General features: G+C 35.6%; 1 long non-coding RNA gene across 1 annotated transcript; it reads right to left on the reverse strand.

The window, feature by feature from the left end:
• Positions 1-5,280: 5,280 nt before the first annotated feature.
• LOC134308124 (uncharacterized) lies at positions 5,281-11,900 on the reverse strand. The gene is made up of 3 exons (XR_010010419.1): positions 11,851-11,900; positions 11,062-11,318; positions 5,281-5,333 (listed from the first exon to the last, which is right to left on the reverse strand). It is a non-coding gene; the product is annotated as an uncharacterized LOC134308124 (long non-coding RNA).
• Between the last annotated feature and the right edge of the window lie 3,487 nt (positions 11,901-15,387).

Here is a 15,387-nt window from a genome sequence, read left to right on the forward strand (position 1 = left end):
TTACCGCAACACGTCATTACCAACACATAATGACATTTTGCTATGCCACTTCGCAGATAAATATGAAATATTAAAATTCAATTGTGGCCATCATTAAGTCTTTGCTCTAAAGCATGTAAGCATTGTCTTGACATAATTAAAACTAAATTATTACTCATTTTATTTTTCAAAAGTTAAGATGGTAAAAAGAGCCCGCAATTGAAGAATCACCCATGTATGGGGAAAATAAGTATTTGATCCCCTGCTGATTTTGTAAGTTTACCCCCTTACAAAGACTTGAACAGTCTATAATTTTTATGGAAGGTTTATTTTAACAGAGAGAGACAGAATATCAACAAAAAATCCAGAAAAAAACCATTAAATAAAAGTTATAAATTAATTTGTATTTAATTAAGGGAAATAAGTATTTGATCCCCTACCAACCAGCAAGAATTCTGACCCCCACAGACCGGTTATGTGCACAAAAAGCACACAAATTAGTCAATCGCCCTCATTCTGGAGCTCCATGCAAGATCTCACCTGGTGGGGTAAGAATGATTCTGAGAAAGATGAGGTCAGCCCAGAATTACACGGGAGGAGTTTGTCAATGATCTCAAGGGAGCTGGGAGCACAGTCACCAAGAAAACCATTAGTAACACACTTCGCCGTAATGGATTGAGATCCTGCAGTGCCCGCAAAGTCCCTTTGCTCAAGAAGGCTCATGTACAGGCCCGTCTGAAGTTTGCCAATGAACACCTGAATGATTCCGAGAAAGCTTGGGAGAATGTGATATGGTCAGATGAGACCAAAATTGAGCTCTTTGGCATCAACTCCACTTGCCGTATTTGGAGGCAGAGAAATGGCCAGTGGGGATGGTGTTCTTTGGGTCATATCCAGCATTTCTCTGCTCCCAGCTCCCTTGAGATCATTGACAAGCTCCTCCCGTGTAATTCTGGGCTGACCTCACCTTTCTCAGAATCATTCTTACCCCACCAGGTGAGATCTTGCATGGAGCTCCAGAGCGAGGGCGATTGACTATGATCTTGTATTTCTTCCATTTTCGAATTATCGTGCCAACAGTGGTCTCTTTCTCACCAAGCTTCTTGCTGATGGTCTTGTAGCCCATTCCAGCCTTGTGCAGGTCTACAATCTTGTCCCTGACATCCTTTGATAGCTCTTTGGTCTTGCCCATGGTGGTCGAGAGATTTGAACGGAAGAAACTGATTCTGTTACAGGAGTCTTTTATACAGGGACAGGACTAATTTGTGTGCCTTTTGTGCACATAACCGGTCTGTGGGGGTCAGAATTCTTGCTGGTTGGTAGGGGATCAAATACTTATTTCCCTTAATTAAATACAAATTAATTTATAACTTTTATTTAATGTTTTTTTCTGGATTTTTTGTTGATATTCTGTCTCTCTCTTAAAATAAACCTTCCATAAAAATTATAGACTGTTCAAGTCTTTGTAAGGAGGTAAACTTACAAAATCAGCAGGGGATCAAATATAAATATATATATGTATATATGTATATATATACTTATTTATTACACTTATATATTACTTATAATATTAATATTATAATATTTTATAACATTTATGGGTCATTGACGTGACGCCAAAATTTTTTGTCCGACTGCATTTTCTTCAGTTAATGTTTAAATGCATAAAAAGATGCCATATGTATGTAATATCTCTCCCATATATGTACTCAATTTGACTTTTAACAAAACATTAGTAAATTGTCATTTTTTGTCTTTTAAAGTGTCAAAATATTATATGGTGCGACCGTCTGGCCATGACTTCTGTTTAAAAAACTTTATTTAAATTCTCTACACCTATTCGTCTTTATTTTCTGCCCTACTTGGCATAATTTTCAAAGTGTTTTGCAGTACTGTACAAAAATGCAAAGTATTTTTATTTTAATTTCCATCATAATATACAAACAAACTTTGTCCGATGATGCCCATTTTATGAAATATTATGTGGTGCGACCATGAAGAAAAGGCCACTTTGGGATTTTTATTTTGAAAACAAGTTAAAGACTGGAAGTTGTATAATACACCTATTTGTCAAGGGCCCTTGAAAGCAACAAGCAGGTTTGTAACTCAAACTCAATTTTCAAAAACATAACCTTTTTAACAGCTGGTATGTAGTTGCCATGTTTAGATATCATGTGGTATGACCTCAAAAATATAATGAATATTAAGTTATTTCTACAAACATATATTTTGATTATAGATTTCAGAATCACATTATGTGGGAAGCTAGCTTATTTTGTTTAGGTGGCCAATTCTGTGCCTGTAAATTTGAACTAAACTTGAAAAAATCATGTGGTGCGACCAAATATCATGCGGTGCGACCATTGCAGAGTGATTTCCATGATGGATATATGTCCTAGATTGGCAGTATTTGTGCTTTTATATATATATATATATATATATATATATATATATATATATATATATATATATATATATATATATAACTGATGATTTATATACGTAAAGTACTTTATTATAGTATTTTTGGAATAGATTTTATTGCAATATGACTAATATTCTAATATTTCAGAAACAATGATTTATGTTTAAACTTTGAACAATTTGTGAAAAATGCTAAATTAAAATTAGTAAATGTAATTTCACTTTGGTAATTATGCATTTTTAGGCATTTATTCTTTTTTATTTATATATTTATATAAATATAAATGACTGGGTCAGAGCATCTCCAAAACTGCAGCTCTTGTGGGGTGTTCCCAGTCTGCAGTGGTCAATATCTATCAAAAGTGGTTGAAGGAAGGAACAGTGGTCAACCGGCAACAGCATCATGGACGGCCAAGGCTCATTGATGCACACGATCCGTGTGGTCCGATCCAACAGACGAGCTACTGTAGCTCAAACTGCTGAAGAAGTTAATGCTGGTTCTGATAGAAAGGTGTCAGAAAACACACAGCAGCACAGTTTGTTGCACATGGGGCTGCATAGCCGCAGACCAGTCAGGGTGCCCATGCTGACCCCTGTCCACCACCGAAAGTGCCAACAATGGGCACATGAGCATTGGAACTGGTCCACGAAGCAATGGAAGAAGGTGGCCTGGTCTGATGAAGCACGTTTTCTTTTACATCACGTGGATGGCCGGGTGCTGGTGCGTGTGCATTGCTTACATGGGAAACACACGGCACGAGGATGCACTATGGGAAGAAGGCGAGCCGGCGGAGGCAGTGTGATGCTTTGGGCAACATTGTGCTGGGAAATCTTGGGTCCTGCCATCCATGTGGATGTTAATCTGACACATAGCTCCTACCTAAGCATTGTTACAGACCATGTTTCACCCTTTCATGGAAAGTTTGTGAAACATTTCTATTCATGTCAGTTCGATGAAATGTTAATAAAATCTGGTTTAAATCTATTGTTGTAGGGAATGTGTTAATTGATTTCTTCAAATTTTTAACAATAGGAGGTCCATGTCATTTGGGGCGACCACTTATCATGTGGTGCAACCAATAACAGACGTAACTGAATTAAATTATAAATAATAAATCTCACTTATGTTACTGAAATATGCAGTATGCCTAAGTTAATGGTAATTGTAAAACATTTTAATGTGTTTAATGTGATTTACAGGAAAAATAAGTCTGTTAAGTACATTTAAGGAAGTGAATTTGATGTTATACAACAAAAAATACAAGTACATTATTTACAAAAACTCAAAGTAATAACATAATTTGTTTCTAAACACATTATATTATTAAGTACTTGCAAAAAAAAATTTAAGCATGTTAAAATAAATCACAGTCGCACCACATGACATTTTGTTAGGCCACAGCCAATTCAACTGAATGAAAAAACACTAAAATGACTTAATTTAACATTTTAATAGGAATTTACGTGTACACAACATTCTAAACGAGTGAACAATTGCAAGAAACACTCTTATTTGTAGTATTTTAAAATTGGCCTGTTGAAAATCCTTATACGTCATTGACCCTTATACGTAGTACTATTATTATTATACTGTTATAATATATGCCACATTGCTATTTACAGCAATCCTGTTTTGCCACTAGATGGCACACAATGTCTGGGCAGCTGATACCAACTCTTCATAAAGACAACTTTTATAAATTAGTATGAAAATAACACCACAGTTAATAATATAATAAGAAGAATATAACAACCACCTTAAGTTCTATTAGGTTTTGTTTTTTACCATAATACTACAAAACTAGAATTTCTGTTTTATTGCAAAAACTAACTAATATCAATAGAAAATAGAGAAAATGTAAAATGTTCTGCGGTTTATTATATGAAATTATGTTAATTAAAAATGGTCAGCAGCATGTTAAAACAAGTCTTAATGTCATAGCAATGTAGAAAAATAACCTTCATTAATGTAGGAATATTTGTTTTTTCTTTTTTTTAATTGTTTAATCTAAAGTTACTTTTATTTTTGTCTATAAGTTAAACACAAATAAGGAACCACTAACAACAAGAAAGCATAAAAGTATTATGTGTTGATTCTGTGATTTGTCAGTCACAATCATTTAATTGTAAATGATAACTGCCATGCCAGTAATATGAAAATATTTGACAGTAATATATCAATATAATTGTAATGTTATAACACATCTTAAGAACAGACTTTAATTAACAAAGAATTGTTAACCCATAGAAACAGGGATCTGTAGCAAAAACATGTAATAAACTACTGAAAAAACATTAAAAAAAAAAAACTTTTGACCTCTAAAGGTAGTTTAGCATTAGTGTAGCAAAGTTAAATCTCAATGAAAAATTATTTTTCCCTAAAATATTTACCTCAGATTGTTTACATTTCAGGTAAATATGAGGCCAAACAATAAGAACATATAATTGTACAGTTAATTGTACAGTTGTAGAATGTGTGTTTAGGACTTACTGAATATATTGTTGGTGGAAAAGTTCTTCTTTATGACTTTCTGACAATCTTATTACATATTTGTCACAGTGAATAATTTAAGATAATTGAACAAAATCATTAAAGAAACTTGTGTAAAAAAGATGATAAAAGAAAGTGTAATATCACTGATTCGAGAGAAAAAAACTGTCCAACGCTCCTGTAAGAAAGTATCAGCCATGGTGGTTACACAGTCCACCAGTTAACCGATTCAAATTATAAAACCAATTCCAAATAAGTTTAGAAAATAAGAAAAAAAAGAAATAAAAACAGACATCTGTAATTACAAGTACTTTTTGACCTGTGTCAAAAAAGTTCATATGTTGCTCTATGCTCATGTACCACTCAGCATAACATGACAGATGATGGCTTTTAAACTAAACTAACAGTGTAGTGTCGGTGTAGTCCTTTTCCTCTTGGTCTAGAAAATAAAAGGACCATTATTTCCAAAAGCAATTAAAAGATGGACTTGGATGTCAGACCTGAGGAGAGGTTTTTGCTCAGCTCAAACCCAGAGAAGTTGGCAGTGTTTCTTGATGTTGTTGATGTATGACTGTTGTTTTGCATAGTGAAGTCTTAGCTAAACTATTTACTGAAAAGAGCTTTGCACGTCTTTCCACTAGGGCCGATCAAGGCATTTTTAACTGATCGGAAATCGGCTTTACTAATGCCGATCATAACCCGATCTTTTGTTTTACGTCAGCATGTCCGCTGTGTGGAAATACTTTAAATTGGAAAGTGAAACGAGTCCAACAGCGGTGTAATGTCTGTAATGCGAGCGTTTCACAAGGCGGTAGGAGTAGAGCTTCGTTCATTACTGTAGAATTTTACTGTTTATATGGTATGTGAGTCAAGGATCACACCGGTTTACAAAACAATAACTTTTAATCCGAGTATGAAAACTTCAGGACCATAACATACAGCTTTTACCAGTTTACATGTTACAAGACTGAACGACATCTCAGTATCAAGCTCTCTGATTGGCTTAGTTATGTAACCGAGCGTCGTAGTGATGCACTCGCTTAATAAAGAAATAAAATACACGGTATATTCACAAATTGTCGGGAGCAAAACACTCTATTAACTTATTCTGTTCCGAATAGCGGACAGCCAGAGCCGAGCACGCTATCCCATGCACTATGGAAGCCCCAAAGGGTCAAAACACACTCACTTTGCGTAGACCCGTCCATCAAACCATTGTCACAATACAAGCACTTTAAAAACTGGCTTTCCTTCATAACAAAAGAGTGACTTTCCATTTTATTTTGGTATTCAGGTGTTACTGTAATGCTGTTAAGTAACTTATTTGTTTTTTTATATTCAAGTTAAGCTGCTACACCACTTGTGAGTGGAGATTTTTGTTAATTTTTTGTGTATCACTGCATTAAACAGAATTATGTTCTTTGAATATAAAGTTCAAAGTGAAACTAATTATCTCACTTGATTTTTACTACAATGCTGCACTAGGTTTGTTTACTTTTATTTTGTAAAAGAACATTAAGCAATAGCTTGGATGCAGGCAATTTTTTTCCTACAGCACTGCAGAGCTATTCAGTTGTTAAACATATAGATTGGATTAATTTGAATAACTGTAATGTACTTGAAGTGTGCACTGTGTAAACAGTGTTATCTAGTTCTTATCTAGACAATATCTAGAAAATACAAGTATCGGTTTGAGAATCGGTATCGGATCGGGATCAAAATTAAAGATCGGGAACAAAAAAACGTGATCGGGACATCCCTACTTTCCACATCTGTGTGGTTCCATTTATGGTGTCAGTATGTTGTGTGTCAGTTTACCATGTAAGGACTTAAATGTCACAGGCATTAAACAGTGAATTTTTAACCTTGCCCTTTAGATTAGAAGATTTCTTCAAATTCTTAAAAACTTTATGGATTATAGATGGCAAATTCCAAAATTGAGTTGAAAAAACTTATTCTTCAATGGTTAGATTTTTTGCTCAAACAGTTTTTCATATAATAATGAATCTCAGTCATTCTTGCTAGTAACTGAGCCTTTTTTTAATGCTCCCTTCATACCTACGCTTAATTAGGTATTACATAATTAGATATTATTTACCCGTGGAAGTTTTAACAGAAATCCCAAAGAGGTCGCAAAAATCCCCAAAATACTGCATTCATTGCAAAACACTTTTACTAACCTATTAAGCACTACATAGCCTTGGGGGTCCAGGGTCATAGACATTCGGGGTTATCAGGGCTGATGGATTGCTCTCGTTCAGCCTCTCACTTATGATCACTCAGGGTTGTTGAGGGTGGAGGAAAGATGCGCTGATGGCTCATGGCTGTGGTACATTCTAGTTCTCACTGAGTTGTAATAATTAAAAATGCTACACAATTTACTCATGATATTTTAACCACAACTTTTGTTTTTTAACATGGTGGTTCTGTAGTTTCTTTTCACCAACCTAAGACTGAAGCCTGTAAGTATGAGGATGTCATTCCAATAATGCTGATTCTTCAGAACTGCTGGTGTGATGGGAATCTGCAGTGACTTCACTCACAATATGAGTCCAAAGACTCAGACGTTACTCAATCACAGACTAAACTGAAAGATCATAAACTCTAATTAATTCCATTCACCTTTTTCTATAAATTTTGTTATGAATAATTTTATTTTTACTTACTATTTAGTATTTATTAAACATACCAAATACCCTCTATGCCACTAATTGATCCCCTGCTCCTTTTAAGGTTTCTTCTTCATAAATACTTAGAATTTTCTTGCCACTGTTTAACCTCAACTTGCTTCTATGTGGTTGGATTTGAAAATCTCCACCTTCTACAAACTTGTACAGTACTTTTAAAACCAAATGAACACTGCCCATGTAAATAAGTGCAATTTAGGTCTCCACTATGCAAAGCAAAAGCCATATATTAATAACATCCAAAAACATAGTCAACATCTTTGGGCTCAAGATCATTTGAATTCATTTGACGTTTGCTGTGGTTTAAAAAGTCCACCTTTGAAATTTATTTTGGTTAAATATTAGATTGGTATATACTCACAACATATGCTGGCATCTAGACCTTTTTTTTACCAAAGATGTCCCTCTTTGGGGCGCTCAGGTGGTGCAATGGTCTAATACACTAGCACACAACTTAAGTCGTAATGTTGAAATCTCAGCAGTGATACCATGTGGCCATGTGTGAGGAAGAGAAATGTATTTGAACCTCCGCATCTGTACAAGGTCCCAGCAATTTACACATGGCAATGAATCACTTTTCGTATGTGGTACAGCTTTCTGTGTGAATTAACTCTTGCATAAAGTACTGGAGGGGACAAATGCTAGTCTGCTAGTCCTTTTGCCAACATGGGAGTTATAAAGCAGCAAAGCAATTGGAATTGGAAAAGAAAAGAAAATAGTAAAAAAAAAAAAGTCTGTTTATTTTAGCTTGATAAAGACAAGCAACCTTCCGCACATGTCAAAACAGTTTTGATTTGTAGTGACAGCGAAGATGCTAGATCGACTGAATGCAACACAACATAGAACAACTGAGATCCATGACTGATGAGCAGCTAGTGCTATAACAAGCAACTATGGGCAAAACTTCCACTTTTACAACCACAACTCAAGTCCTTACTTCCCAAATACTAAACGAAACATTGCTATAGATGATGTAATACAGTAAAAAACACGTCACACACATAACTTTGGAAAGTGTTGCATTCATTAAATTTAGAATAGGCACACTTATATAAAACATAAAAGCTGATCAGTTAAAGCATTAATTACCCTAGAACTAGTTTAACTGGACACGGGTCAAAGACATTTATTTTAAATGCAATAGATTCTGTTCAAAATTAAAGACAAAATTAAAGGCAAAATTTGGCATAAACACAATATAAAAATATACTGTGGTTTATGCCTCCTTACAGCACAACACTGGATTCCTCTCGTCAGCTTAATCAATTCTAATACGAACTAACAGCAGCTTTAAATTATTTTAAATGAAATTATACAAATCTTAATCATGTTCTTATGTGACTTAGCCTTGTTTCTGAATCACTAAAACCAAAGGAGCAAGAGAAACTTCACCAGAACAAACATACATTGTCTGATAAGTGTATCGTATGGACTGTTACCTTTGAGCAAAGCTCACGGAGTTCATTAGTTCGTGTTTGTGTTTTTTTACAACTTAGCACTCTTTTTAGGTTTAACAACACACCCTATATCCTTCATCTGATGGTCATTAATATATTTTTGCTATAAAAAGTGGGCATTGTGGTAAATTTGTGGCCACAGACCATAAATGCCTCTTTTTAAAGGTAGTGTCAAAATGTCTTTTACCAGCGTAGCCAACATACCAAGCTTTGTTACTTCCCTTCCCCCCCCCCCCCCCCCCACTTCCTGTGCTCCCATTTCCTTGAGTTTCATTTCCTGTCATTTAGAGCACTTCTAAAAGATCCTGTTATTGCTTACATTGATTTGACTCCAGAAGTAAACAAAGTGTCAGGACCTACCCTTGCAAAAAGACCAGTTCTTTCCCTTATCCCAGTCTGAAAACTTTAACACTGACATGTACAGCTGCACAGTACTTTTTTTCAAACATGTTAAAATTAAATAAAATAAAACAGCAAAAAGAGGTAAAGCACTGGTTTTGGTTAAACAGGGTTTGGCTTTAAAAACGGATTTGCTTTTTTTCCTTTTGACTGCTCCTGTATTTAAAGAGCCTAATCGACCACTGACCAAAACATGAAACATTTATGCTACATACAGTAAATTCACAAAGTATTTACACACCTTGACTTTTTGCACATCTCATCCTCATGGATTTGATTTTGATCAGATACAACTGCTATTTTAGCCATGAATCTACACGGAGTCAACCATAATCAAGAAAACACACGTTTACTTTTACAAAGAAAAAGGAAAAATTAAATGTGAAATGTCTTAATAACAAAATATTAAAGACTCTTTACTCAATACATTGTAGGAGCCCTTTGGCAGATACTACTGCTGCAAGGCTTCTTGGATATGACTGGATGGCAAGTGTCTGAACTGTTTGATGGGGTTTAAGTCTGGGCTCTGGCTGGCCACTCAAGAACATCCAGAGACTTGCCCCAAAGCCACTTCAGTGTTGTCTTTGCTGTATTATTGGGATATTGTCAAGTTGAAAGGTGAACAATCACCCCAGTTTAAGTTTGCATACACTCTGGAGGAAGTTTTCTTTAAGAATGTTCCTGTATTGGCAGTTGTAGCTTAGTGGTTAAGGTACTGGACTAGTAATCAAAAGGTCGCTGGTTCGAGCCTTACCACTGCCAGGTTGTCACTGTTGGGCCCTTAAACAAGGCCCTTAACCCTCAATTGATTAGACAGTATACTGTCAAAGTACTATAAGTCGCTTTGGATAAAAGCTCCTGCTAAATGCTGAAAATGTAAATGTCATGTAAATGTATTTGGCTGTCTTTATGGGTTCCTCAATTCTTAACAGTCTACCAGTCACTAAGATGCATCGCTATAGCAGGATGCTGCCAACACCACATTAAATCTTATCAGTTATTTTGGCCAGGTGATGTGCACTGTTTTGCACAATAATGCTTGCTGTTCTGCTTACAGATTTTTTATAGATTTATGCTTAAAAATGGGAAGTTATATCAATTTAAAATCAAATCCACAACACAATTTTGCAAAAAGTAAATGGGTCTAAATATTTTCTAAATACCCTGTTTTGACAAGTAATAGCTGAAAAGACTAATCATACATCAATGCAAGATGTTAGGGGAAGTCAGGCATTACATGCAAAACATGACATGTTCAGAATTAATGGGAAAACAAGTTAATACACATGTAATAACAATAATAATGTTATGAAACTATTTTACAACCAGAAAGCATCTTATCAGTTAACAGAGGAGTGTTCATGTAATTCATTTAAAACCTATTTAGCTAGCAAATAGTTTTCTGTTTTCTGCTAAAAGAACAAAACAGACTTTTGGACTTTCTTACTGCAGGGTCTGACAGCAGTTATTACACCTCTGCATTTAACTAAAAAGGACACATTGCTAGATAAATTATAGCTTGCTTAATTACATTAATTATATGAGCGGATGTCTAACCGTTTGCCTAAATAAAAATGAATCAGACTCATGCTGTACACAACGAATATGTGTAATAGGTACATACCAGCTTCTTGTTCTTACTATCCTCTTCATTTGGTTTCTTTTTGGATGGTTTATTGGGGTCCTCTGCACCACCTGCTTGCTGATCCATCTCCAGGTCGAATGTTCAGACGTTCTACACTAATTGAGAATACCACCGTTACGTACTTGAGAAATCAAATAACTCTAGAAAACAATTCCATACATGGGAAAACTAGGGTGATTTCATGGTTGATGATAATCCAAGTCCAGTTTAACTCCAAAGCAGTAGTGCTGGTAAACCTGTAGAAGAATCATCCAGGTTATTATTTAGTAAGCAATATAATGAAAGAATTTTTCTAAACAACTGGTATTACAAGCTAAACAGTAGTTGTAGCTGCCATGTAAGTTTCTGTTGGCCGCATTTACTGTGCTGACACTTTATAAATAAAAAGTTAACCATTACGAGGTGATTAAATGCTTCTTAAAAGAAACAATGTTGCCACTCTACAATAAAGCTCTAGCATTAACAATAGATTTCTACACAAACTTGGAATTGGTAAATATGAAAATGTGAACCCTGTCTTATGTCCAGTGGAATTCGCATTGTTTTCAGGACTTTATAAACACATAAGAATTTAACAATAAACGACGTTATTACTTTAGCACAATTTTGGCGATATCCATAGGCTTACAGTACTTATCCCATGAAACTTATTACAAACTTTAAATCCCCATAGTTATGTATTTAAGTCATTTTCATCAGCTACGTTATTCACATTAACCCCCTTTAAATACACACAGCTGTCAGTTAACAATGTTAAACAAAACTCACAGAATCTCATCCAGGGCTTCACCAAAACAACCAAACCTCAGTGCAAGGCCGATTATTGTTCCTCCTGTCTGGTGTTCCGATTGGCCCTGTGAATCGCAACACGAGGGAAAGAGTGGAGCAGCGATTGGTCAGATGAAGCGTAAATCAAACCGACAAGAGACTTTCTAATGATGTCAGACTCGACACCGCGCCTCAAATCATTACTATGAAAACGCCATTTTGATATTATGAAAAGCCATACGTGTCTTCACCGTCAAATCACAATTCGTTACAGCGACATCAAGAATCATCGAGAAATAACAAAATAAGAAATAAAAAAATCACTGCAAAACATGATCGATTGAGAACAAGATGGGTTGGGCAGGTTTATCAGTATAAGTCATAACCAGTAAAATAGCATAAAAATGTAAGTTCTTCATCATTCAAACCAGTAAAGTCTAATAGTGAGTTCTGGACATTGTGAGTGCAGACACGACAGTTGTCCATCATATCTAGCAGAAGAGGCATGGTTGGCAAGCCTAAAACTTGTTGGCCTCAGCCTCAGATGGCTAAAAAGGTTCACGCCAGAACCACATCAGGGTTAAAAAAACCAAAATGTAGTTAAAATGTGATATGAACAAAAACATTTATAGTAAAATACCAATTGTGCATAGAATAGCATGTAAACAAAGTAAACATTGTGACACCCAAGTTTTTTAAAGCTGGGTTGTAATTCTAAGTAAGTTCACTCAAATACTGTTGCACCAGGCAAATTAGTGCTTTATAGGTTAGTCAAAATAAAGTGTAATTAAAGAAAAATTTAATTTGCAGCCAGTGCAGTGATAAAAGATTATGACTAATATAATCAAACTTTTTGGTTTTAGTTAGCACCCGAGCTGCTGCATTTTAAATCAACTGGAGGTTGCTTCTGTAAGAGTCCCGTCCGTGGAGTCGGCCGCCAGCAGGGGGCCTGGGCGGCGCAGGGGAAGAGCTGGCGGATCTGGGGTTCAAAACTCCAATCCCCAGAATCCCCAGCGGCAATCAGTGCCAAACAGACTCAGCTGCGCAGCGGTCTTGCCTTCAAGTCCTCCTCGGAAATTCCTACTTACGAGTTCGGAGGTCGTAATTACGACATGATGTGCGTTCAAGTGGTTTTTGGTCGGGTAAAAATTGACTATTGCTATTCTTCATCAGAACAAGTGTACAAAATGTATACAAGCCCCCACATCGGAAACTCGGGGCTCATCGAAAAATCCGAGTTTCCCACTGGTAAATACGACTTTGAGTTGCCGTTCATGTGCCCTCATCTCGTAAATACGATATTTCCGACACGACTTGAAGGCAGCAATAAACACGGCGTCAAACAGCAGCCGGCGTCGCACCGTTAAAACAGTGCGAACGGTAAAGTGGGTTTGTTTAAAAAAGAAAAGAATAGTGAGGGAAAGAATAGAAAAGAAAGGGAAAGAACAGAAAACAAAAGAAAGGAAGGGAAAAAACAGAAAACAAAAGCACCGAGTAGAAAGGAAAATAGTCGAGTTGAAATAAAAGGAAAAGTAAAGGAAGTTTGCTGAGTTGTCCAGGGAGGAAGCTCCCCAGGTAGCATACGGATGTGGGCCACTTCTGGCAACGTTACGGCACTGCCGGCTCACTGCCGGCATCGGCAAACAGCATATGAGCCAAAAGTGAGCCAGTAATACTGGCTCTTATATTAAAAATGGTAATGTCCCACTTTCTAAAGCATTCAAATGCATTAATTTGCAAATAAATAAAACAAAAACGACAACATTTGCAAAATTAATGAAAATTAATATTACTACTGTAACTAAGAATAATAAGATACACTGTAAAACATTTCAGCCTCAATAAGTTATGTGAACTCATTTCTTCTTTTCAACTCAAATTGTCACGACAAGTTTTGGATTTTGAACTCAGGTTATTAAGTTTTCAGAAAATCTAACGTAAAATAATCAGTTGTCTTGACTACTTGTGAGTTTTTCTATGTTGTCAATGTTCATTTAACTCATGTCTGTAAGTTATCAGTTAAACAAAAGGTGGGGAAAGAGTGGGCGATTCCTATAGGTGGGACCATTTTTGAGTTAGACAGAACAATCATATTTTTTAAAACGTTTAAACCATGGAAGCATGGGGCTAACCAATTTTTTTCACAGACGAAAAGCCATTAATATTAATACTGATAAAAACAAGAATAACACACGTTATACGATAGTGGACTACATTTAGCGGCGGAGGGACACACCTGACTCTGGACTACAGTTTGAGGCGGATTAATACACCGAGTGGAGTTTGGCAAGTTGGAGCGTTTACTACTGAAAGCATCAATGGCGGGAAGCAGGTGAGTTTATCAAAGTTTAAAACCTGTGTGATAAAAAGTGAAATTGTGTACGTCGACCATTAAATGTGACAGAACTGACGGATTTACTCATTTCGTTATGTTTACCGAGGCCATGAACGCTTAACATTAGGTTAACAGTTAGCTACCACACCACTTGGGTCCATGGCAGATATTTTAAATAATGGTTGTGTTGGTTTGTGCTGTAATGAGTATAACGGAACGTTAACTGTGGTGAAATAAACTTTGGTTTGCTTTTAAACGAAACGTCTGCATGCGTGCTCGGGTAAGCTAATAGTGGAAAAGATTGTTAGCTAGCTAGCTAATTCGTTAGCCATCCACTTTCAAAAGTAAATAATGACTTGTAATAATGTGCGTTTTTACACTGTGTTGATCTGCTGAGCGTTAAAGAATTTGGTTTTCTTTTTAAAGTTGTAATTGGGTTTAATTGACCTATGTAGGGATGAATGAAGAGAGCTAAATATCTCCCTATCCAGATAATAATTTTATTCACATACATTTTTGAGAACACAATTTAGCATTCTTGTTTTTTCTCTCTGCAGAGTTCTGAAGATCCCTTTCATGAAGTGGAAATGGTCAAGGAAGAATACTACTGTTTTTATTTTGGGTACACTTTGCTGTTTTTAAAAGATGTACCAAGAGCCAAGGTGAAAACTTATGAAATATTTGTTGTTTAAATAAATGTTATTTATAAACAGAAGTTGTAAGTTGATTCATTATAAAGTTTAAAGAAACTGGGAAACATTTATTAGTCAAGTCTAGAAATGACGAACATAAGCACTGTTAACTTTAGACAATAAATTATGTGAATATAGCTGAAGTTTTATTAACTTAAAAGTGTGTGTTAAAATAGTGAGGAATTGTACGTTTGACTAGATAGTTCATTTTCTAAAATGGATAAAATAAACATATTAGGTTATTTTGACTCAGTGCATCAAGTTGAAACAATGAATAAAGTGAGACATTTAAATGTTTGTTGTATTGTTATATTGATGGAAAACATGATTAAGTGATGATTATTAAATCACAGGGTGTGATGATTAATGGGATTGGGAGAGGGACATCAGTAAAATTTGGATCTGGGCCACATATGGCATGGTAACAGCCCAGTTGTTTTACATGTGGTTGAGTTGTGGGTCATTTCTGGCCCTGCTGGTTTAAAGGTGGCTGAGATGTGGCCCTTTTAT

Source organism: Trichomycterus rosablanca, unplaced genomic scaffold, assembly GCF_030014385.1.
Source record: "Trichomycterus rosablanca isolate fTriRos1 unplaced genomic scaffold, fTriRos1.hap1 scaffold_77, whole genome shotgun sequence".
Lineage (NCBI taxonomy): Eukaryota > Metazoa > Chordata > Actinopteri > Siluriformes > Trichomycteridae > Trichomycterus > Trichomycterus rosablanca.